General features: G+C 39.2%; 1 protein-coding gene across 5 annotated transcripts in view; it reads right to left on the reverse strand.

Annotated features, from left to right (window-relative positions):
• Positions 1-23,230, reverse strand: part of ACYP2 (acylphosphatase 2) — a 330,224-nt gene that overhangs the window by 96,631 nt on the left and 210,363 nt on the right. The window lies entirely within an intron of this gene.

Below are 23,230 nucleotides of genomic sequence, written 5' to 3' on the forward strand. Positions count from 1 at the left end.
AATAAACAATATAAGTAATATAAGTAACATAATAAAAACAATTTCAGTCAACATTGAAGTCCAGGAATTTTATTTTTCTAAAAGAGGATGGGATATATTTCTCAACTTGGGGGACTCTGCTTTATGATATATGTTAGTTTTATCAAGGATTTAAGAGAAAAGGAATGTAGTACCATGGTTCTCTGTTAATTTTTTTTTTTTTTTTTGAGACATAGTCTCATTCTGTCACCCAGGCTGGAGTACAGGGGCGCAATCTCGGCTCACTGCAACCTCTGCCTCCGGGTTCAAGCAATTCTCCTGCCTCAGCCTCTGGAATATCTGGGATTACAGGTGCCCGCCACCATGCCCAGCTAATTTTTGTATTTTTAGTAGAGACGGGGTTTCACCATGTTGGCCAGGCTGGTCTCGAACTCCTGGCCTCAAGCGATCCGCCAGCCTCAGCCTCCCAAAGTGCTGGGATTACAGGTGTGAGCCACTGCACCACCCTTGATTTAAATTTTATTTATTGATTGCAAAGTAAGTTTTTTTCCATCCTTGCTTCTGCTTTATTCCTCAACTTCAAAGCTCAACGTGGCAGGAATAGAGTGAAGATGGCCAGAAACGGTGGGATGCAATCAGGAAAAGGAACCCCTTTTTTAACAGTCTCCATACTGAATTGTAAATGCTTTCATTTTTTGTCTCAAACTGAACTGTCAGTTTCTGAAGAGATAGGACAGTGCCAACACCTGTTACAACTGAGAGGCATAATAGATGTTTGCCAAATGAAGGAATGAACCATTCCAGGTCATTTTCTCACTTAGCTTATTCTAGTCTGGTCCAAAGAAAATGCGTCCAAACAATGTCTTAATATTGTTATTTTAATTATATAAGACATACCTTATAAGAAGGGTACTTGTTGACTGATCAGAGTCACAATTGATTACTAAGTGTCAAAATTCTTGGAGACTTACCTCTGGAGGAGACTCTCTGAATAAGAAACAATTCTAGGATGGACAGTGTATTCAAATTTTCCAGAGAAAATAAAACATGAACTTTTATCCCCCTTCCATTAAAATTATTAACTATAAAATAATAAGTACAACAACCAAGAGTCAGAAAGCAATATGGAATTAAGATAAGCAGTACATTAAACAGCAATATTAAAAATGCATTATTTAAATACATTTTTTTAAATCCAATAGTTTACAAAAATGAAAACTTTCTCTACTTCCCCCCAATGTCATATTTTAAGAAAACAGATTTTTTTCAGTTTCTGGGTGGTACTAACTGAGAAGCCAGCAAACATTCCTAGCTTCATTCTTAAGAACTGATGAAATACATCTGTAAAAACAAACAGTTTTAAAAGTGGAGCTTGCCAAAAAAAAAAAAAAAAGTAAAAGCGAAGAATTGTTTTTGTCATTTCCTCAATACTTTAATAAAGGAGAAATCAAAGTAAAACCCAATAAACTTTCTATTACAAATTGCCTCGATGAACATATATGCACACACACACAAAATCACACAATTGGGTATGAGGACACAATGCAACAAATGCCTACTCCCAAGATATTTGATTTATGACATAGAATATTATGTAATACTGTAAGCATATGACAATTTTTCCTCTTACTTTTCTCTATAACTGAGACCTATACTGAGCCCTGAAAAAAAAAAATCTCCCTTTATTTTCAAAATCTAAACTAATTCTTATCAGCAGGCTGTCTAATGAGTTAAGTGAATCACTAAGCCACTCTTTCAATTTGGGCTTCTGCAGCAAAGAGGCCTTTGGAGCTAAGAAAATAATTTTTGTTGTATCCTGCTCTTCTGGACAAAAATTAATTTCCTGCCCAACCCTGGGAGTCACATGATTCCAGGCTAATGGAAAGTCATGTAGAGATCGAGCTCTAACAATTAAAAAGCAACATCCCACCCCCTGCACCCCCAGCTCCCACACCCACACAACAAACCTCCATTTACTATGCTAAGGATTTAAAAAAGAAAAAAGAAAAGCATAGATGGAAGTCTCCCACCGAAAGTAAAAATCAGAAATGTAAGACTAAAGGTAGTATGTTATTCACATCAGGATCAAACTGAGCAATCAGAGAGACAGAAGGAAGAAGAGGGGAGGGAAAGAGGAAGAACCACTTTAGGGATATAAGGGGAAAATAAAAAGATTTTTTTTTTTTTTTTTTTTAGTGTGAATTGAATTACAGAAGACAAAAACTTGGTGACAAAAAAAAAAAAATTAGAGGGCGAGTGTAACTGAAGACTCTGACTGGATCTTGAGAGTCAGATGAACAGCAGGCTTGACATCAAGGAACAGCAAATCACATGCAGACCATAACCCAGAGAATACATTTCATGGATCTGTGGGAGGTCCTGGAACACTCTGTTATAACAGGCTTAGGATTGCAGAAATTGCACAGGATGACAAGTTGTTTGACCTTGTCTCTCTAATCTACATTTTGGCCACTCTTCTAAGTATGCATTCAAAATTGCCCAATATTGAATGCACACACAGAACTTGAAAGCTGAGTTTCAAAGAACAATCTAGAACAATACCATTGCAGAAGACTGACTGAAAAAATGTTCTGGAAAAAATCCAAACTGATAAGAATCATGGTTCATGGCTTTTATGTTTCATGTCCTATTCACTCAATTTTGGAGCACTACAGTATAATTCACATCTTTATTACTGCAGAGTTGCACTAAATATTGAATCCAAGTTAGTAAAAACACTAGCTACCATTATCTTTAATTTGGCTCACTGACAATAACATTTGCAAGAGGCCTGTGATATTACATTTTATGTGTCAACTTGGCTAGACTATGGTGCTTAATTGTTTGGTCAAATTTTAGTCTAGAAGTTGCTGTAAAGGTATTTTGTAGATATGATTAACATTTACAATCAGTTGAATTTAAGTAAAGCAAATTACCCTCCATAATGTGGGTGGGTGTCACCCAACCAATTGAAGAACTTAAAGAACAAAGACTGAGGCTTCTGAGAGGAAATTCTGCCTCCAGACTACAACATAGAAGTTCTACCCATTTCCAGGCTTCAGAATCAAGACTACAATATCAACTCTTACCTGAATTTCTAGCCTGCCAGCCTTCCCTACAAATTCCAACTTGCCCACCATCATAATTGCATGAGCCATTTCCTTACATTCTCTTTCTTTCTACACACACACACACACACACATATACATGTATATTCACACACATATACATATAATAACTTGAGATATAGGCATATATATACCTATAAATCTATATATATAGACATCTATATAAACATATATACAGACACATATACTCTCCCTCTACATATATACATATATATACATGTACATACACACATACACACACACACACACACAATTGGTTCTGCTTCTCCAGGGAACTCTAATACAATAACAAAAAAATAAATGTACTGCATTCATCCTAATATTATGTAAATTTTAAAACTTGAGAAAAACATTGGCTACCATCAAATTTACAGTTTTCAAATCACTCAAAAAGGCTGCCCCAAACAATATGGATGGAGCCCACGAAAGTTCCCTCTATGGTTTATAGCGTTTATTACACATATTGAGAGTTTAAAACAGATTGCACTCCCTACAGGGGAACATTTAGTTTACATTTCTAAATTACATTTTGGAGCAAGTAGGTGAATTTTATTTACTTTACAATTATGGAAAAAAATCACAAAAAGGATTAGATTGAGCTAAAGTGAAAATGGGTCAGTACACCTGTTTCTGGGAAACAAAAAAAGAGACACCAATGCCATGGAGAGTTTACAAAATAATAATAGGCACCTGGCATAAATAAAGGATATCATTTGTGAAAACTACGAGTCTTAGGTCTGTCAAAGCATCGAGGACATTATCTTATTTTCAAAATGCCTTTTAGTACATTCATTCTGAATCAAACACAATAGAGATATCATTTCTAATTAGACCTTTAGCAAAGTGACAGGCAATCTAATTAAACAAGAACATATGATAACATAATCTGAATAAAAGCATTTTAGAATCACAGGACTTGAAAATAAATTTTAAGTGGATAGGAGAATAATTCAAAGTAGTTTTCCAAGCACGACCAACAATGGTGGTAAATAACAGATCTAAATTACGATTCATGGTATCTGCCTCTAATGCACAATGTCATTCATTACGAATATTTAAGAGTATATACCCAAAGGACTATAAATCATGCTGCTATAAAGACACACGCACGTGTATGTTTATAGCGGCACTATTCACAATAGCAAAGACTTGGAACCAACCTAAATGTCCAACAACGACAGACTGGATTAAGAAAATGTGGCACATATACACCGTGGAATACTATGCAGCCATAAAAAATGATGAGTTCATGTCCTTTGTAGGGACATGGATGAAACTGGAAACCATCATTCTCAGCAAACTATCACAAGGGCAAAAATCCAAACACTGCATGTTCTCACTCATAGGTGGGAATTGAACAATGAGAACTCATGGACACATGAAGGGGAACATCACACACCAGGGACTGTTGTGGGGTGGGGGGAGGGGGGAGGGATAGCATTAGGAGATATACCTAATGCTAAATGATGAGTTAATGGGTGCAGCACACCAACATGGCACATGTATACATACGTAACAAACCTGCACATTGTGCACATGTACCCTAAAACTTGAAGTATAATAATAAAATTTAAAAAAGAAAATTATTTGCAAACAAATAAATTACAGTGATATACTGAAGGCCCCAAACTTAAAACCCAATGTCTTCAAGGACAGTGGAATTAACAAAAATATGGAAAGTTTCAGGTATAAGAAGAGGGTGAGGAGGCAGTGTGCATGCCCCATCAAAAAGCAAGCTTACATTAAAATAATGCAGTAACTTTATTCCTTCTCAACAGAATGCATCAGTACTAGGCAGAATTCAACAAGCAACTGCTAGTTTATGATCCTTGGACTAGGCAATAGAAGTAAATTAGAATGATAAATACATGAATTATTAAAGAGAACATGGCCATAAATATCCAGGAAATATATACATCAAAAAAGGAATTTATGTTCGATAACTACATTATTCATAATTACTGATATACATTAACCCTAAACCAAAGCTTGTATCACATTAAAAGCACAAAATTAGCTGTGGATGAATATCCTGACCCAATTATGCAAGACACTTTGGTAAATCTGTGTAGACTAAAGGCTCTGAGAAGAAAGTTGAACTTCAGAGGGGTAGAGGGGAGGAGAATTTCAGAAAAGGGATTTATAAAGGAATGAAAATATTTGGAAGACATTGGTAAAAGGAGATACCTGGGAAGGTAAATCTAAGTCACTATAGAAAGAATTTTGAAGAGATGGGTCTTTACCATCTGGGCCCTCTGTGGAAGAGCTGAAAATACCTCACAGCAACAGGATGTGACTGCTGCCTCATCTGGGAAGACAGATAACTCAGGCCATCTCAAAGAGGTAAAGGGTAGATGTATAATAGGAGTAGGTGAGGAGAGGAGAATGTATACTGGTGTCATAAGTGGATATGCAAAGGTTTTGTGAGAAACCAAGGACAAGAACAGAAAACAGTAGGTCACCCTATAAGAAACCAAGCCTTCTCTTCCTCGCAGATGGTCTATCTGCTTCTCTCTGGGCATCATCTCAGATGCTGACTGCTTTTTCTGGAGGTTCCCTCTCCAGGCCCAGATGCTGTCTCAGAATTTTTTAGACCAGCTCCCATGGGTTACTGGCAATATCCACCATGGCCTCACAGACTTTACCCACCACGCCTATGCAGGTGCTTGAGAATACATACCCCCGGACCTAAGAAAGCAAAGAAACTTTGTAGACATTTTAAGGGATGTAGCAATTCAAAGGAGGGAAACCAGAATAGAGAGATAGGCAACTTTTACAGAAGCCGAAGTAATGGAAGAAACAATAAAAATGTAGTAAGAATGTTTAAGGGGATACACAAGGAGAATAACTACAAAAACTCAAGGAGAAGGTGCCTAAGAGAAACATGAACTCTGGGGCTTAAGTTCCAAAAGGATGTAAAATGAATGGCTGGTATTAAAAACCAAACTAGTAAACTGGAATATGAAAGCAAAGGAACTATCACATCACAAAGCAGAAATAATGAAATGTCAATCAGTGGTGAAAATATAACAGGCATACAGGACAGATTCAGGAGGCCTAATAAGCAAATAGCATTTCCAGAAAGAGAGAAAAGAGCAGAAGCAATAATCAAATAGGAAAACCCTGAAGTGAAGAAAGAATTGAGTTTTTCAGATCAAAGGAGCTCACCGAATGCCAGGCAGTTATAAGGGAAATAAAAGACACATTCTTGACATTTTTATGGTGAAGCTGTAAACTCCAACTAGAAAGAACAAGTCTTTTAGGCTTCAAGACAGCAAGAACAGGATATTTATTTATAAAAGTAAAATAATCAGTCTGGCATCAGACCTTTCATATACCACACTGGAACCAAGAATAAGTATATAAACTTTTGAGAAAAAAGGACTGCATTCCAAGAATCTTGTGTCCAGGCAAGATATAATCCAGGGGTGTCCAATCTTTTGGCTTCCTTGGGCCACACTGGAAGAAGAAAAATTGTGTTGGGACACACATAAAATACACTAATACTACTGACAGCTGATGAGCTGAAAAAAAAAAATCATAAAAAAAAATCCCATGGCCGGGCACGGTAGCTCATGCCACTAATCCCAGCACTTTGGCCGAAGTGGGCGGAACATGAGGTCAGGAGTTCGAGACCATCCTGGCCAATATGGGGAAATCCTGTCTCTACTAAAAATACAAAAAAAAAAAAATTAGCTGGGCATGGTGGCACATGCTTGTAGTCCCAGCTACTCAGGAGGCTGAGACAGGTGAATCGCTTGAACCTGGGAGGCAGAGGTTGCAGTGAGCCGAGATTGTGCCACCGCACTCCAGCCTGGGTGACAGAGCGAGACTCCACCTCAAAAAAAAAAAACAAGAGCAACAACAAAAAAACCTCATAATGTTTTAAGACAGTTTATGAATTTGTGAATTTGTGTTGGACTGCATTCAAAACTATCCTGGGCCGTGGGTTGGACAAGCTTAATATAATCTGTAAGGTGATTGGAAGAAATTTTATATTTATAAGCATTCAGAAAGTAAATCACCACTTATCCTTTTTGAAAAAAAAAAGGGGGGTATTAGAAGAGTATTCCAGTTCTGACATATGATAAGCAATCAAGATAATATATCATATTAGTAGAAAAAGGAAAAACAAACCAACTGGCCAACTTAATAGATGCAGAAAAAGCACTTGACAAAATCTAACACCCTTTCATGAGAAAAACCACTCAACAATCTAGTAATAGAAGCTTTCTCAACTTGAGAAAGGGCATCTACAAGAAACCCACAGCTAACATGATTATAAAAGAACAAATTATTTTTCCCCTACCATCAGTAACAAGGCAAGAATGTCTATTCTTGCCACTTCTATTCATCAGTTACTGGAGTTCTAGCCAGAGCAATTAGGCAAGAAAAAGAAATAAAAGGCATTCATATTAGAAAGGAAGAAGTAAAACTATATCTATTTGCATATGACATGATCTTACATATATAGATGATTCTGATGACTCCACCAAAAACCTGTTAGAACTAGTAAATAGGTTCAACAAGTTTGCAGGGTGCAGGATCAAATACAAAAATCAATTGTTTTCCTACACACTATCAATAAACAATCTTAAAATAAAATTAAGCAAATAATTCCATTTACAATATCTTCAAGAAGAATAAATATTTAGGAATCAATTTAACAAAAGTGCAAAACTATAAACCAGAAACTACAAAATATTGTTGGAAGAAATTTAAAAAGATCTAAATAAATAAAAAGATAATCCCAAGTTTATGAAATGGAAGACTTAATACTGTTAAGATAGCAATACTCCCAAAGTTGATCTATGGTTTCAATAAAATACCTATCAAAATTCCAACAGCCTTTTTTGCAGAAATGAACAAGCTGATCCTAAAATTCATATGGATTTGCAAGGCAACACGAATAGCCATAACAATCTAAAAAGAAGTCTAAAGTTGGAGGACTCACTCTTTTCAATTTGAAAACTTACTATGAAACTACAGTAATCAAGACTGTCTGAGCCAGGCACAGTGGTGTTCACCTGTAATCGTAGCTACTTGGAAGGATCACTTGAGCCCAAAAGTTCAAGGCCAGCCTGGGCAACATAGCAAGATTCATCTCAAAAAAAAAAAAAAAAGCCGGGCACTGTGGCTCACACCTGTAATCCCAGCACTTTGGGAGACTGAGGCAGATAGATCACCTGAGGTCAGGAGTTCGAGACCAGCCTGGCCAACATGGCAAAATCCTGTCTCTACTTGAAATACAAAAATTAGCCAGGCGTATTGGTGAGTGCCAGTAATCCCAGCTACTTGGGAGGCTAAGGCAGGAGAACTGCTTGAACCCGGGAGACAGAGGTTGCAGCGAGCTGAGATGGAGCCATTGCACACCAGACTAGGCGACAGAGCAAGATTCCTTCTCAGAAAAAAAAAAAAAAAAGCCAGGCACAGTGGCTTGTGCCTGTAATTCCAGCACTTTGGGAGGCCAAGGCAGGTAGATCACCTGAGGTCAGGAGTTTGAGACCAGCCTGGCTAGCATGGTGAAACTCCGTCTCTACTGAAAATACAAAAATTAGCCGGACATGGTGACATGCGCCTATAGTCCCAGCTACTCAGGATGCCAAGGCAGGAGCACTGCTTGAACCTGGGAGGCGGAGAGTGAGCTGAGATCATGCCACTGCACTCCAGCCTGGGTAACTGGAACAACTGGATAGCCAATGGCAAAACAATGAAATTGGACCTCTACCTTACACTGTATGCAGAAGTTAACTCAAGATGAATCGAATACCTAAATGTCAGGGCTTAAAGTAGAAACTTAGAAGAAAAATAAGTGGGCCACGCACAGTGGCTCACGCCTGTAATCCCAGCACTTTGGGAGGTTGAGGCGAGTGGATCACCTCAGGTCGGGAGTTCAAGACCAGCTTGACCAACATGGAGAAACCCTGTCTCTACTAAAGATACAAAATTAGCCAGGCGTGGTGGCACACACCTGTAATCCCAGCTACTTGGGAGGGTGAGACAGGAGAATTGCTTGAACCTGGAAGGTGGAGGTTGTAGTGACCGAGATTGTGCCACTGCACTCCAGCCTGGGTGACAGAGTAAGGCTATCTCAAAAAAAGAAGAAGGAAAAGAAAAGAAAAAAGAGAGAGAGAGAGAGAGAGAGAGAAAGAAAGAAAGAAAGAAAGAAAGAAAGAAAGAAAGAAAGAGAGAGAGAAAGAGAGAGAGAGAAAGAGAGAAAGAAAAAAAGAAACTGGCCATCATCAAATTTTAAAACTTTTATGCTTCAAAAGACATGACCTAGAAAGTGAAAAAACAGCCCACAGAATGGGAGAAAATATTTGCAAATTCTATATCTGATAAGGTTCTAGTATTCAAAATATATAAAGAACTCTTACTATTCGACAATTAAAAAAAAGAGAACCAGCCGGGTGTGGTGGCTCATGCCTGTAATCTCAGCACTTTGGGAGGCTGAGGCGGGTGGATCACGAAGTCAGGAGATTGAGACTATCCTGGCTAACACGGTGAAACCCCATCTCTACTAACAATACAAAAAATTAGTCGGGCATGGTGGCGGGCGCCTGTGGTCCCTGCTACTCAGGAAGCTGAGGCAGGAGAATGGTGTGAACCCAGGAGGCGGAGCTTGCAGTGAGCCGAGACTGCACCACTGCACTCCAGCCTGGGCGACAGAGCAAGACTCTGTCTCAAAAAAAAAAAAAAAAAAGAGAGAGAGAGAACCCAAGTTTTTTAATGGGCAAAGAATCTAGATAGACATTTCCCTAAAGAGTGTATACAAATAGCTGATAAGCCCATGAAAGGATTTTAACATCATCAGCCACCAGGGAAATACAAATCAAAACCATGATGAGATACCACTTCCCACTCTAGAATAGTTATAATAAAAAAGACAATAATAACAAGTGTTGGTGAGGATGTAGAGAAATTAGAACCCTCATACACTGCCAGTGGGAATGCAAAATGAAACAGACACTTTTGGAAAACAGCCTGGCAGTTCCTCAAAAAGTTAACATAGAGTTGCCAAATAACCCAGCAATTCTACTCCTAGGAATACACTCAAGAGAACAAATAACATATGTACACACAAAAGTGTGTTCATGAATGTTCACAGCAGCATTATTTCTAATAGCCCAAAAGTGGAAAGAGCCCAAATGTCCATCAACTGATGAATGGATCAACAAAATGTGGCATATTCATATGTTATTCGGCCATAAAATAGAATGTATCACTGATACATGCTACTACATGAATAAACCTTGAAAACATTATCCTCAGTGAAAGAAGCCAGACACCAAAGGGCATATATTGCATGATACCATTTATATGAAATGTCCATAATAGGCAAATCCATAAAGACAGACAGTAGATTAGTGGTTGCCAAGGGTTGAGGGTAGAGAGAAATAGGGAGTGACTGCCAATGGGTATCCAACTCAAGCCTTGTTGAGTTGGATTTCCTCTATAATCTCATTTAATCTTCACAGTAGCCCTGTATACGATGAGGGCAAGTATGTGCATATATATAGATACATGCATGTGTATATATGCACACACACATATAAACACATACACCCACACAAAATCATCTGTACTTTATAGATGAAGAAACCAAAGATCAAAGCAATTAATTAGCCCAAGGACACACAGCTAGCAATTGAGAGATACCAAACTCAACTTCAGATTTTTTGACTCCACATCTTCCAACTGAAAAGACACTTTCCTTTTCATGTGAATGAGCAAAGCTGTATAAAGATATCCTTTCTATAAAAACAAATATAATTGAGATGCAAAAGAGAAGCTTGCGAGTTAAAGGAATATTTTGTTAACTAGGTTTAAATACAAAACTGTGTTTAAATTCAAGCATGCCTCTGCACGGATGCTCACTGCACACAGTTGGTGGATTGTCCAGAGATGTCAGAGAATAGTAAGATACAGAACCATTGCAATGATCACCAGGCACCCATCAGCGTGGCTCCTGCATGACAGAACAGTGCAGGGTAGTGGTTAAACGCACTGACTCTGAAGTCAGGTTGCCTGGGCTGAAATCCTGGCTCTGAAGCTCCCTAGTTCTTAAACCAAGGTAAATCCAAACTTCACAACTCTGTATTTCCCTCACTTCAAAAATTATTTCTCCTATAGTCTTTTCCGTCTTCCTAAGTAATAAGCCTAGAAGTGAGTCATCCTCGATTTCTCTTCTGTCCCTATCCAAAAGCAGATCCAATCCACAAGTCTTGGGAATACCATCTAACCCCAAAACTTACTCAACTCTTTGTTTTTGTCCACTTGTACCAGCCAAGTCTCATCGTGTCTTCTTTCACCAGGATCTAGGCCTCACGGGTGTGTAGCCTATGCAGTGGTTCAGGGCCCCTCACTCAGGTCCCAGACTTAGTCTGATGCTCTGCTGTCACCATTCTGAAAATCTTAATAATCTTTGATCTTGGATAAGTGAAATCTGATGGGACAATGACACATGTGCACGAGCAGAGGAGACAGGTGCCATGTGTGTCTGTGGTTCCTTACGACCCCATGTGGGTATGGTGTTCACAATGTCCCATGAGCACAGAATTTTAGCTTACCACAATGCATGGGAGCTTAGTGAGTCTAGAAGGAAGTATGAAGTAAGAGTGTGACATCTACAACTCAGCGAGCAAGGACTGCTCACAGGGCTGACGGGCCATGCTTGCCTTTTGAACCAGAATTGACTTTGAGCACAGAAAAAAGGCAATGGTGTTCTGAGAAACCTAAATGACTAGGAAACCCTACAATATCCTCTGTTATTTGTGTTACTTCCCTGGGTTAACCTAGCACCCATGCTGAAAATGACGAGAGAAGGAAAGGGGGAAAAGGAGAAGCTGAGGGGAGAGAGTGTTGGTAGAATGGGCATGGAACGAGAAGTGAAATAAAACAGTTGAGCTTGTTTTGTGCCGCATTTCCACAGTTCCAGTAAGAATAAAGTACATATGCATGTATGAACTATGAAATATAAGTTGGGTAATATCAGTGATTCTGGATATGAGCTAAATGTTTTCTTTGATTTATTGATTTTTTGTTCATGTTTTATAAGTCTTTTATCCCTAAAAATGTTCTTATAATTGCATTTAAAACCATCATTGCACAATATACAGATGAATGGTAAAATTCATGCTAACATTTTTAAGCTTTAATTTTTCTTTACTTAGAATGACATTAAACAACAAAACAAAAACATACCATGACAAGTTGATGGACTGTGAAACAAAAAGTTTTATAGTTTAGTACCTTTAATGGTACTCTCTTCCGCCTGCTTTTTGAACAAGAGGCCCCACATTTTCATTTTGCTGGAGGCCCCACAAACTATGTAGCTGGCCCTGTGGGAACCATATGATAGCCTCCTTCCTAACTGGTTCCTGGCTTCCTCTCTTCCCCTGCCACACTCCTTTCTCCACAGCAGCCAGAGTGTTCTTTTTAAAATCATAAGTTGCCCAGGCGCAGTGGCATACACACCTGTAATACCAGCACTTTGGGAGGCCGAGGCAGATGGATCACCTGAGGTCAGGAGTTCGAGACCAGCCTGGCCAACATGGTGAAAGAATGTTGTAAAAATAAAAAATCAGCCGGTGTGGTGATGCAGGCCTGTAATCCCAGATACTTGGGAGGCCAAGGCAGGAGAATCGCTTGAACCTGGGAGCCCGAGGTTGCAGTGAGCCAAGATCGTGCCACTGTACTCCAGCCTGGGTGACAAGAGTGAAAATGTCTCAAAATAAAATAAAATAAAATAAAATCCCAAGCAGATCACTTGAACCCTGCTTAAAACCCTCCAGTGTAGGAAGAAGTACCCACAATAAAATATGTTTCTTACCCAAGACCTGACTGTCCCTCCTCAGTCTTTTGACCCAAGCCTCCACCACACATCCCCTTCTAATTATTCCTCAAAGAAAATGTGTTCCTGCCTCGGGGCCTTTGCACCATGCAGTTCCTCTGCCTAGAATGCCTTTACCCTAGATCTTTCTATGACTGGCGTCTCCTTGCCATTGGGGTCTCAGCTCATCCCTCATCCTGGCCACCCCATCTAAGCAGTTCCCCAAGCACTCCTGTCACACAACCTTCGCTCTGTCTTCTCAGAGCATGCATTGCTTTCTGATACTACGTTGCTTACTAATGTATTGCTTTCTCCTCAAGACTATAAGCTCCTCAAAAGCTGGATCTTTGTGTATACTGCTCACTACTCTTATCGGTAAAGGGAAAGGGGGTTCATGCCCCGGGGAAGATGGGAGTAGGTGGAGAAGTTCCAGCTTCCTCCCCCGCAACCCCTGTAGGGAGTGGGAGAGAGAAGTAATTCTGAGACGCATTGTTCACTGTTCCTCAGAGTCCTCAGATATACAGTGCCCTGGGTGACCCCTGAGGTAGCTCTCAACCCAACATCAACTCCTGTATTAGCTTTTCTTCCTTCCCTGTTTCATTCTCCCCTCTCCATCATTCTGCTTCCTGAAATCACCTCCCAACCAACCACTCACTGTCTCAGGCTTGCTCTCAGGGAGATCTCAGCTAAAATAATCTCTAAGCCTCATTTTTCTCCTTGTAAAGGGGGGTTATAATACTACCTAATCTTGTTAGTAACTTCTCCAAACACAGCGCTGTTTTAACTCAGTGTTGTGCTATGAGGATTAAATGAGGTGACACGTGGACAGTTCTCATCATGGTGTCCGGCACACATGAAAATTCCACCAGTACTACTTCGCTCATAACACCAACAGTGAGCAACACTTCAAGCAACACTTAATCTACTGTGATACACTTTCACAGGAAATCAAACAGGCAATTCAAATAAATGTGGGGCTATCTTCTAGCACCATGGTCCTCTGGGGGCGATTTCGTCCCCACCGGGGATGTGACAATATACGGAGACAAATTTGGTGACCACAACTGGGGGTTGCTACTTGCAACTAGAGGGTGAAGGCCAGAGAGGCTGCTAAACATCCTAATGCACAGGACAGCCCCTCACAACAAACAATTATCCAGCCCCAAATGCCAATAGCACCAAAGCTGAGAATCCCTATCTAGCACAGTACCCTGATGAGAGGAGCTTAATAAATATTTATTTAATGTAATTCACCAAATCTTAGAAAAAATTGAAATAATCACATCAGAAGAAGAAAATTAAATCTTGGCTGGATGTCTGTGTATGTTTACCACAGAAACAAAGCCATATAAAGCACACATCCATGGCTCATTTGGGAAAAAGGACAAATCCTTTTTTTTAAAGGACAAATCTTAAAATACGTTAGGCCTGTAGTCCCAGTTACTCGGGAGGCTGAGGTGGGAGGACGGCTTGAGCCTGGGAGGCGGAGGTCGCAGTGAGTGGAGGTTTCAGCGAGACAAGATTGTGCTACTGCCCTTGAGCCTGGCTGACAGAGTGAGGCCCTGTCTCAAAAAATAAAATATGTTAAATATCAAGGTATAGCACAAGTTCTAGATGCCCATTTAATACACACTCAGCCCTTTCTCTTTAGTAATAAAATCCAATTTTAATTAAGATGACAATGTGGGCCGGGCGCAGTGGCTCATGCCTGTAATCCCAGCACTTTGGGAGGCCAAGGCGGGTAGATCACCTGAGGTCAGGAGTTCGAGACCAGCCTGACCAACAGGGTGAAACCCTGTCTCTACTAAAAATACAAAAATTAGCTGAGTGTGGTGGCAGGCACTTGTAATCCCAGCTACTTAGGAGGCTGAGGCAGGAGAATTGCTGGAACCCAGGAGGCAGAGATTGCAGTGAGCCAAGATCACGCCACTGCACTCTAGCCTAGGCGATAGAACGAGACTCTGTCTCAAAAACAAAAAACAAAAAATGATGACAGTGTACCCCTCTAAAAGAATTATTTAACCATCCTTTCTTGCAACTAAATGAAGCACATGTCACTGAATAACAGCTCCTAAGAAAAAGCTTTAAAGACAATTGACCCAGTTAGTACAGTGTTTTGTTTTTTTTTTTGCCTTTGGACAGTCTTCATTCTTGCGACCTGGCTGCAGATGTGATAGCTGGGACTGCGGGGGCCACATGGCAACCATGAAGTGCCCTGGAGGATGGAGTTTGGGATCCTTGTGAGCAGGGAACTGCCATGCGAGCCATGAACTGTGTATCTCTGTACTTCCCTTACGTAAGAGAAAAACCACCCTCTCTTTTGTTTCAGCTAGTACTACTTGGGCTTCCAGTGACACTTACTTAAGGGATTAAATCTATAAACTATAGTCGTGAAGGGAGACTGACTGTCAAAGGATATATATCTAAAATATTAATATCATCTCTCAGTTAATTATCACTAGCAACAAAGAAGTTTAAGGATCTGAGAAGATCTGCGGAGGTCCATGAAGCTAGCTAAATTGGTCTGTGACTGGCAATGCCCTCTATACCATAGAATCTAACACTCGGCCCTCTTATAGCAGTGACCACATTCCCAAAGGAGCTAATGAGGCCAACAGAAGAGAAACAACCTGTAGGCAGATGCACACAAAGTTCTGTGAAGATCAAAAACTGCCATTGTAAATATGACTAAAAAGAAAAGAGTGAAGCAGTTTAGCAACTGAATTTTGAGGTCTCTATTCTGACCTAGTTTGGGGAGGTACCAAAAATAAGTCAATGCATATGGTTCTCTCTATTCCTACCTTCATTTGAATATTCATTATCAGAAAACACGACATCCTAAAATAGCTTCTAGAGTTTCCACTAGTGATACTAACTCTGAATATATACACTTCTAGTAATATACAGTCAAGTGACCACCTACTATGTGGACAGCATTGTAAGAAGGTATAAAGGTTCATAGAAGAAGGAAACAGTTCATACCTAACCTACTTTTCATATCTAGTTAGGAATACCAAACATGATACTTGCAAATAAATTGATAACAACATGACAAAGCAACAGAAAGTGTTTGCAGAACTTGTAAATACATTAAAGAGAAAAAAAGAACAAAATTAAAGGTGAAAAATAACATAGTCTTTGATGTTGATGGTACTTATTATTCAATAGATATAATTTGCACTATATGTTCATATAATATATTATTATATAATATTATGGACTTCCTGATAAAAGAAAAACAATCAATGAGTGCACTCAAGATTTGAATAGCATGCCTCCTGGATGAAAAAGCTGAGTTGAAGAAAAGCTTTAACTCAATAAAAGTATGCAGTTAATTTTTTTCACTTCCAAATATTGATGTCTTACTTCCTGTAGAATTGACTAAAATCCATTACACAGTGTTCCCAAAAGAAAATGTTGATGGGGGCTGGGCGCGGTGGCTCATGCCTGTAATCCCAGCACTTTAGGAGCCCAAGGCAGGTGGATCACTTGAGGTCAGGAGTTCAATCAGCCTGGCCAACATGGTGAAACCCCATCTCTACTAAAAATGCAAAAATTAGCCAGGTGCGGTGGCACGCCCCTGTGGTCCCAGCTACCTAGGAGGCTGAGGCAGGAGAAATCACTTGAACCTGGGAGACAGAGGTTGCAGTGAGCCTCGATCATGCCATTGCACGCCAGCCTGGGCGACAGAGGGAGACTCCATCTCAAAAAGAAAAAAAAGAAAATGTTGATGGGGTGAAAGATGATCAGTCCTAAGGCTTCATATATCATGCCTATTTGGAAATCTGATTTTTAATATTTTAAGCACAGCACAAATAAAATCAAATGAATGGAATATTTTACTCTATAATTTTTAAGCAAATTTTAAATGAATCATAAATGAGAGTGTTTCTATTTTTTCCCAACTCATTATGTCAATTACTTTCTAATATATTAATACTTATTTGCAGATATAAAGACAACAATAATACACGAATTACAGATCACAAAAATTGCTGCCATTTTGCCAGCATGCACCATTTGTATAATAACAGTTGTCAGTCATTCCAGGCTACATTCCAACCTATATTATAGATTAAAAATATAAGGTTGATTTTCATCATGAGTATAAATTCACATAATTATTATTAAATGAAAATTTGGCCTTATGAGCAAAACAAGAATACAACTGAAAGAAAAAACAAATATAAAGCTAAATTGTATTCATTCAATACAATTTTTATTTTATCTTTTGAGTGTTTGTCATGACTAAGTGTGTGCCAACTCAAGAAATACACATCTGATTCAGAGAGAGGGTAGAGTCAGCTCTGGGAGCTCATCCCAGCCCTACCATCTAACAAATGGTATCTGTTTAAATGAGTTATTTCACTCTCCCTAAACTTCCATTTCCTTCTGTCAACGAAGTTGATAATCATTTCCATTTTATAGACTTGTTTTAAGAATTAAATGAGGTAATAAAGATATTAACATGGTAACAGATACATAAGTATTCAGCAAATGTTACCACTTCTTCTTCTGTTATTAGAACAAAATAAAACTAAAAAGTGCAGTACTTGACAAACAGGGAATGGAGGTCTCTTTTCCCCTTTAAAAGGACAGTTAACACTTCAGTAGGTCTTAAAACAATTTAAACCAGGACTTCAACTTGAACCAAGTGTAGCAGTATGGGAAAGGTTTTGCTCAATTCTGTTTTCATGTTTAAGTCACATTTGCAATACTTTCATAGGGACTACTAATTGAAGCCTGATATGGTTTGGCTCTGTGTCTCTACCCAAATCCCATCTTGAATTGTAATAATCCCCACATGTCAAGGGTAGGACCAGGTGGAGGTAACTGAATCATGGGGGCAGTTTTCCCCATGCTGTTCTCCAGATACTGAGTTCTCAGGAGATCTGATGGTTTTATAAGTGTCTGGCATTTCCCCTGCTGGTACTCATTCTCTCTCCTGCTGCCCTGTGAAGGGGTGCCTTCCACCATGATTGTAAGTTTCCTAAGGCATCCCTAGCCATGCAGATCCATGAGTCAATAAAACCTCTTCTCTTTATAAATTACCCAGTCTCAGGCAGTTCTTTATAGCAGTGTGAGAACAGACTAATACAAAGCCCATATTTCTTCTTCTATTTAAAAAATATTACAAGCCTCTTTTTTTATATATAACAGGCAAGATATAATGAACAAAGTGGCATCAAAGTTTTTTGACTAATAACACAACTTCCCAGGTTCTGGCTGGAATTAGAAACTTATATCAATAAAACTGGATATGTTATCTTCACTTGTATTTTAAGCAGTGCTCAGACTTTTGGATTTCACAGACTAGTAATTTTTTTTAATTTTGAAAAGCACCATAAGGTTGACAACATTTTATATTTGAAATTAAAAAAAATTAAAAATAAGTACTGTGTAATAGGGATATTTTAAAACAGTAATAAAAATAGGGATACTAGGGAAAATTTTAAAACTGTCATCTACTATCTAGAGCATTTAATTAAAGAAAGAATATTCTAACACTATAAAAAGGAGGACATACTTTCAGATACAGGAGAAAAAAAATATTTCCCAAGAAAGAATAGCTGGCTTCCATACACTGATACGTGTGTATGTGTATACACACATATATACACACGTCTTCTGTGTATGTATCCTAAATTTTTTTCTCCATGTATTAGTTCTTGGATTTAAATTTGGGAGTCCTCAAGTACAAACAAGATTTTTGACAGATTTAAGATATTATGTCATTAATTGCATTTATCAATTACTGAAGAAGGAAACATTACTGGTCAGAAATTCACTCAATAAATATGTATTGGGTGCCTGCCATACACCAGGACTGTGAGCATTGTCTCAGTGGAGCCCACTTCCTGTGGGTGGACAGAAAATAGACAAGTATGTCTACGTATGTTTATTATCTGTCTAATAACAAGCATATGCTTAGATATTGATCCGTGCTAAGAAGAAAAATGAAGCAGGTTAAGATGACAGAGAATAATGGAGGGGGAGGGAGGGTATTCAAAGAAATCTTCAACAGGGGGACATTTGAGCAGAGCTCTGAATGAAATGAGAGGGTTATTTGGACACCTCCGGTAATAATAATGGTTAATAGTTACACAGCATTTACTCCTGTGCCAGTGACTATTCCAACTGCTTCTCATAAATTCATTCAATTAGGGATTGTATATAGGTACATTTACTATCCCCATTTTATAGACGAGAAAACCGAGGCTCAGAAAGGTTAAGTAACTTGTGCAAGGTCACACAGCTAGTGAAGAGCAGAGCTGAAATGTGAACCCCAGAGGGTCTGGCTCCAAACAGTCTTGCTCTTAACCACTACAACTATGTTCTACTGCCTGTCAGCGGGAAGAGCAAGTGCCACCCTGAGGCAGCATTTGTGTGTTTGTTTGCCAAGATCAAGAAATAGCAAGGAGAGGCCAGAATGGCTGGGGTACAGGGAGCAAGGTGGATGGGCATAAAAGACCAGATCGGAGAGAGAGGATGGTACAGTGGAGAGCAGGGGGCAGTTTACATGGGGCCTTAAACTGCTGCATGGCAATGACTTTGGGTTTTATTCTGAGAGAAAGGGGGTTAGGGTGGCTGTTATGCAAAGAAAAGACTGTTGGGGGCACAAGGGAAGGCAGGGAGCTGAGTCTTACAGCCACTGCAATAGTCTCAGAAGAGAGTGACGATGACTCAGGCTGAGGAGGGGATCACTGGAGTGGGGACATGAGAAATTGATTATCTAGATTCTCGATATATTTTGAAAGTAGAACAGAATTTAGTAATGGCTAAGAGATGGAAGAGAAAGAAACAGAATTCATGGATTACACCAAGCTTGTGACTTGAGCAACTACAAGAAAGAGACTTTTGCTCATATAGGCATTTGCTCGTATAGGGAGCAATGAGTAAGAAATGGGTTGGGGGAGAAAATCTAGACTTTGGTTTTGAACATACTAAGTTTAATATGCCTGTTAGACACTCAAGTGAAGCAGCTTGACATCTGACTCTGTAGTTCAGGTCTAGATATAAACACTTGGGGTATATCCATTTATAGAGGAGACTGAAAGCCATGGAACTGTAGAGGGAGAAAAGCACTACATGCTGGGACTCCAGCCTATCCAGAAACAGGAGATGAGGAGGAACCATGGAAGGAGACTGGGAGGGGCGCGCTGTCAGTAAGAGAGGAGGAAGATCATGGCAGTAGGATATCCTGGCAGCCAAGGAGAAGAGAGAGGTAAAAGATGTTGCTGAGAGGTAAAAGTGAGATATGAAGACAGATAATTGGCCACTGGATTAACACTTGGAGGTCATCAGTGACTTTACCAAGAACAGTATCAGTGGATTAGTGAGAGAGAAAGGGAGGAGAGAAAGGGGAGACAATGAGAGACAAGTCTTTCAAGTTTTCCTAGACATGAAGAACAGAAAAAAATGGGACAATACGTGAAGAAGACAGAGGTCTGGAAAGTGGATTGGGGTTTTGTTTTGTTTGTTTTAAAGGATGAGACTGGATATCGCACCAAAAGCTCAGGCTACAAAAGCAAAAATAAATAAATGGGACTACATCACACTAAAAAGCTTCTGCACAGCAAAGGAAACAATCAACAAAATGAAAAGGCAAATTATGGATTGGAAAAAAGGATTTGCAAACCCTGTATCTGATAAAGGATTAATATTCAAAATTTATAAAGAACTCATACAACTCAATAGCAAGAAAACATATAACCTGATTTTTAAAATAGGCAAAGGGACCTAAATAGACATTTCTCCAAAAAAAAAAACCATAAAAATGTCCAACAGGTATACGAAAAGATGCTCAATATCACTAATCACTGGGGAAACACAAGTCAAAGCTACTATGAGATCCCATTTCACACCCATTAGGCTGGCCATAATTAAAAGGAGATAACAAGTATTGGCAAGGACGTGGAGAAAAGAGAACCTTTGTACACTGTTGGTGGGAATGAAGATTGGTGCAGCCATTACGTCAAACAGCAGGGAGGCTTCTAAATAAGTTAAAAGTAGAATTGTCATATGAGCCAGCAATCTCTCTTCTGGGTATACACCCAGAGGAAATGAATTTGCCACCTTGTAAAGATATCTGCACTCTCATGCTCATTGCAGCGTTATTCACAATAGCCAAGATAGAGAAACAATCTAAATGTCCGTTGACAGAAGAATGGAAAAAAGCACAGATATATATATATTAAATATAATAGAATTATAGAGAGAATATAGGATCTATAGAATACTATAGAATATTTAATTCAGCCTTTAAAAAAGAGAAGGTCCTGCCATTTGCCACAACATGGATGACCCTGGAGGACATTATGCTAAGTAAAATAAGCCAGACACAGAAAGAACATTTTTACATGATACCACTTACTGTGTGAAATCTTTAAAAAGTCAAATATACAAAGTTAGAAAATAAGGCAGTGGTTAGGTGGAGGGTGAGGGGGAGGAAACAGGGAAATGTAGGTCAGAGGACAAAAAGTAGTAGATATTAGGATGAACAGGTCTAGAGACCTAATGGACAACATGACTACAGTTAATAATAGCATGTTATATTTGGGATTTTTGCTAAATGAGTGGATTATAGCTGCTCTGGTCACGCACAGAAAATGGTCAACAGTGAGATGATGGGTATGTTATTTTGTTTCACTATAGTAACCATTTTACTATCCACATGTATCTTAGAACATCATGTTGTGTATTTTAAACATACAAAATAAAATTTGGTTTAAAAAATTATGAGAGAGATATCACAGCATGTTTGTTTGCCAGTGGGAATGATCTGAGAGAAGAGAGAGGTGACAGGTGCAGGAGAAAGTCCTTGGGTAGGCAGGTGGGCTAGGATCCAGAGTACGAGTGGAGGGGCTGTTTGTCTGCAGAAACAGGAGAAAGAAGAGCGTCAGGTATGGACATCAGTAGGCTGGGACTGGGAGTGTGAAGCCTACGCCAGTGCTGCTGGCAAGCACACAATTCTGGGGATCTTGTTAAAATGAAGACACTGATTTGGGAGGTCTGGGGTGGGGCCTGAGAATCTGCATTTCTAACACGCTCCCATGGTTGCTGGCCATGGACCACACTTGTGAGTAGCAAGGATGTATGATTTGTTTCTTTAAACAACAATTTCTGATTATAAGAAGAAATGTATGTTCATCTTATAATAAGAAAAAGGCTACATAAAAAATTCTATACCCAGAAAAAATCCTTGTTAATATTTAGAAGTATTTGTCAAAGCTTTAAAAATGTGTTTACGTGTTTGTATGTATAATATTAATAACTACTATTATTTTAGAAAATTAGAATATTATATCTACCGCTTGCTCTTTTAACAATATAATAGTGAGCATCTTCTAATTTCCGTAAACATTTTTAAAAATATGATTTCAAGGAAATCAAGGTATACAAACTGAGATATGGAAAAAATATGTAACTTTATTGAGTTTCTGTGTATGTATCCTAAATTCTTCTCTTCATGTATTAGTTCTTGGATATTTTTAAAGGTTTTAAAGAGTGTTTTTTAAGTAAATATGCTATCATTTAAGGTTCATACTCTCTATTAGAATTGTATTTTCTCCCTTCCAAAAAGCTCCCTTCCCACTCCTTTTCCCCCAAGATGACATCTCGGTGTGTCTATTTTCTGCTGCTATAACAGAATACCTGAGATTTGATAATTTTAAAGAAGAGAAATTTAATTTCTCTCACAGTTCTGGGGGCTGGGAAGTCCAAGATCAAGGCTACAACAGATTTGTGCCTGGTCTCTCTGCTTCTAAGGCAGCACCTTGAAGGCTGTGTTTCCGGTGGGAAGAAATGTTGTGTTCTCACATGGCAGAAGAGGAAAAGAAACGTAGAGCCCATTCCCACATGCCCTTTTCATAGCGGCATTATCCATCAGTGAGGATCCCACCTAAACTCCTCCCACTAGGCCCCACCTCCCAACACTGCTGCACTAGGGATTCAGTTTCCAACACATGAATTCTGGAGGACACATTCAGACCTAGCAGAGTGCAAAGGAGATCTTGGCTTATGCTGATAGCAGTGGAAGGCCTCTTCTCTGGGTGTGGCCCCCTGGATCCTCACCAGCCTCTACTGAGAAGCCCCTTGTGCCCAGGGCTTACCAGGCACCATGCAGTGCTGCCTGCTGTGCAGTGGCTTATTCTGCCAAGACTTCATAGGCACATGGCAGCCCTGATTTATGTCCCTGGACCTTGCTATTTGCTCTGGTCTGTGACCTTCTTATCCTTCCCCACATCTCTTTCTGTTACTTGTTCACTCAGCCCTTTCACAAGCAGCCTCC

The sequence above is a fragment of the Symphalangus syndactylus genome, chromosome 14 (genome assembly GCF_028878055.3).
Source record: "Symphalangus syndactylus isolate Jambi chromosome 14, NHGRI_mSymSyn1-v2.1_pri, whole genome shotgun sequence".
NCBI lineage: Eukaryota > Metazoa > Chordata > Mammalia > Primates > Hylobatidae > Symphalangus > Symphalangus syndactylus.